Source organism: Elaeis guineensis, chromosome 9 (assembly GCF_000442705.2).
Source record: "Elaeis guineensis isolate ETL-2024a chromosome 9, EG11, whole genome shotgun sequence".
NCBI lineage: Eukaryota > Viridiplantae > Streptophyta > Magnoliopsida > Arecales > Arecaceae > Elaeis > Elaeis guineensis.
The window spans coordinates 94,430,199-94,434,074 of NC_026001.2; positions in this window are offsets into that span (position 1 = coordinate 94,430,199).

The following is a 3,876-nucleotide window of genomic DNA, read 5'->3' on the forward strand; positions in this document are numbered from 1 at the left end:
TTTAGCATTGGTCTCATATTTTAAATAAATATAGATACTGCCTCTTTGATGATCATGTGTAAGCTCTTATTTGCACCTGCAATTGGTTATATAGCTTTGTTCATGATAGTAATATTTTTTTTATAATTTAAGATAAGAATCTGAATTTAGTTGGATGTAAAATAATTTTTTTCTAACTATTTATTAATTTTTATTATTTGTTACTTATGAATTGTAGATGAAGATGATGATTCAAATACAAAAATTGATAAAATTTATCAAAACAAGATTGTCAAGATTCTAATGTTATAATTGAGAAAAATAATGATGAATATTGATTAATGGAATCTTGATGGCAAACATCTTATGACAAAAATCTTGAAAATAGAAACTGAATTTTAATAGTTGGACTCAATATTATTGGAACAATATCTATTACTTATTGGTTTCTTTAATTTTTTGGAGTTTAATTACTTTGTGATATATTTTTTTTGTGAAAAATGGAGATTATGATATTATTACAAATTTTTTAGAGTTATTTCATACTTACTTTTGGTATTTTAAAATTTGATGTAAAGATTGATTTTATTTATTTATTTGGTAAAATACTATGTTTGAGAGTTTTTTAATTTTTTATATTTTTTAATTATTTTAATTTTTTGGTGAGTTATAAGAGCCAACCCGTTTAGGCCCTTCATTTATAAGAGCTAGGGCTAGGTTACTTATTTGATGGCCCATGTATCAAACAGGCTTTTTTGGCCCGGCCCTTTATGAGCCCAATCGGGTCTGTCCGTTTTAATGGCTCTATATTTTAGTATCCCTTTTTAATTTATGCCTAATACTATAATCTTATTTCTTAATCAACTACATCCAAATCTTACTCAGATGATAATTTAAAAATCATATTTGTTGGTTTTTTATCTATATTTAAAAATTTCACTTGTATATAGTCTTTTTAATTTTTGATGTCTGACATTTTTAATAGTTTGATGGAAGAATGATTTACCAACTTTATCGGTAATTAGAGAGAGAAGAAGAGGAGGAGGAGAAGAGTGATTTTTCCTTCTAAAAACATGACATAGATACCATAATCAAGGCTTGAATCACATACTTGTCTTGAAGGAAGAGAGGTTCCAACTAATTATTTCAATGCCAATTACTTAAGCTAACCCAATAGTAACTTGTGCAAGTTTTAAATTTAGAAAGGGTTACTCTATAAAAATAAATTGAATATAAGATTATTTGTTTGAAACATAATTTTTTTTTTTTGAGTCCTTTTGCATATCTTTTTGATAACCCAAGAGTAGTTAATACTATGGAGTATTTGAGAATTGCCGCCAAACTACTGTGATTGCGCTATTTATGGATAAATTCGAACCTATCTTTCCTAACTTGTCACCTTATTGTTAAATTAGTGGTTCATTAGTATCTTATTATCACTATGGAGCTATGTGAAAGAAATTTGTCAATTTTGCACTTTTACTGGTCAATTCTCACTCTCTCCCTCTCTCTCCCTTAGGTGTATTAGTAAATGATTACTGAAATAAAAATACTTCTAATTTAACCAATTGTTGGGAATGTCTGGTCAGGATATCACTTTTCAGAACCTTTTCGATACCGTGCATCGCAACAGGAAGAGAAAAGAAATAAAACAAAAATAATGAAATACGTGGATCAGCCAAAAAAGAGCTCACCTTCACAGAGCATGCAAGCTTCACTATGAGAAAAGAAGAAAATTATAAGAGGAGATAACACCCTCAATCCTCATACATCCAATCTCTCTCTCACAATAAGCTCTCCCTCACAAAAGATCTCTCTTTAGGAAGATCCTCCTGAACCCCTGAAGCGATCGCTGTCTGCTGCCTGACAGTCTGTCTGAAGCACCCCGCTCTTGCTCTCTGTCGGCGCCTCGCCTCTGGTGCTTTGGGTCCTCTGCTGAACAAACAACCACCATTTTTGATTTTCTGTAGCTATATTTAACAGTACCCAGCGTCCATATTTAAAGGGCCCAAAACTGCATGAATACAGCGTTGAAAACGGGGCTCAATTCGGATGAAAAATGATTTTTGAATCTTGATAAAAATCCAACTTCCAATGCCCTTAGGAAACCTCTTTACTGGATCCTTATGCCGCCCAAACCCGCATCCACGCCCCAGCCACTGTAGCCTCAGCTTCAGAACATTGTTCTCTGTGGGCCGCGATTTTTCCCTATAGACCCTTAAGGATCCATAGGCTTGCCATGATCCATGATAATAGGAGTCGGTCCACCATGGACTGAAAAAGGAAAAAATGGCTTGGGCCTCCTTCTGCCGTGCACGCTCGCTCCGCGGTGGCCTCCGTCGGCTGCCGTCGGTCTCTACCACTCCGAATTTCGTACAATATTCAATCGAGTGTATCTCCTTCATCCGGACTCTGTTTGGAGTGATCTTGGATTCGTTGGACTCCGTTCGTTGTCGTGGATCTCACTGTAGGCTCAATATGGATCGAATCTCGAAATATTAAATCTTAATAATCTCCATCTCGATTCGACATTCGGCCTCCTCCTAACTCTGAGAGCTTTTGGATTTTTTCGCTCACATGCCCTGGGGCAATCACCTGCCCATCATGGATGGACAAACATGAGAGTTGAGTCAGGTCACTTGATTCCATCTCCGTCATATGCTGTGCTCCTTCTGACCTGAGACCTACTCAGGATATAATCCTGCAGCAATAAGAATCTCACCTTACAATATCATCTATCATCCTTTCGAGTCTCGCATCTCGTGCCCGATCTACCTCCATCTGAAGCTCCACCTCACTCTAGGATCCTCCTTGCTCCTGAAGCTCTACATCACACTGGGCTCTCCGCTAGGTAATAATGTCCTCTCGTCTTCTTTTTTTCCTTCAGAACAATCCTATCACCGTGCAGCACCTTCAGGATTTCTCCACCAGCTACCGTCCTATAGCCTCTCGAATCCAGTCTGCTCAGTGAGATAAAATTTTGTCTGAAATCGGATATGTATCAGACCTCCTCCAATCTCCTCACTGCACTATCATGTATCATCCAGCTGATCATCTCGATGCCTCTGATTGCATAGCTCGATCCATCTGACAAATAAATAGTACCCTCACTGCTCTTTAAGGAGTCAAACTTCTCCTCTTTGCAACATACATGATAGGTGCATGCAGAATCTAAAATTCACTGCTGAGAAGAAGTAGATACCTCGTCAGATATCTCCAGATATCATCTTCTGAGTCGTTACTAGCCGTCGCTGCAGTAGCCCTTATCCGATCCCTGTGTTGAAAGCATTCTCTGGCTAGATATCCCAACTCGTCGCATCGATAATATCTGGTCTTGCTCAAGTCCCTCGTCCTAGACTTAGACCGTCCTCGTCGCGATCTCCTATCGCTTCATCTACCGCCTCCTGCTCCTCTAGAAACCACCAAAGCTGAGCTGCCGCCACCTGAGCTCGAAGCTGGGTTCTCTTTCCTGAGAACCTCGTTCTGAAAAATCATCGTGGTGACCTTGTCCGTCTTGATGGTGCTCTTCTCCACTAGAAGAGCAGTCACCAAGGACTCGTACAAAGGTGGAAGCGATGCTAGAAAGACCAGCACCCTAGTCTTTTCCTCAACTTTCTCATCAACGTTGAGGAGGTCGGTGAAGATCTTTTGAAAATGGCTGAGATGCTCTTGCACGCTCTGTCCCTCAATCATTTACAGTTGGTAGAACTGCCTCCAGAGAAAGAGATTATTGGTGAGAGACTTCGTCATGTATAACTCCTCAAGCTTTGACCATAGCATCATCGGAAAAGTCTCGTCAAGCACATGGATCACTATCTCATCCGCTAGATATAAGTAGATTGTACTCACCGCTTGCATCTGGAGCTGTCTCCAATCCTGTACCTCCATAGTGGTCAG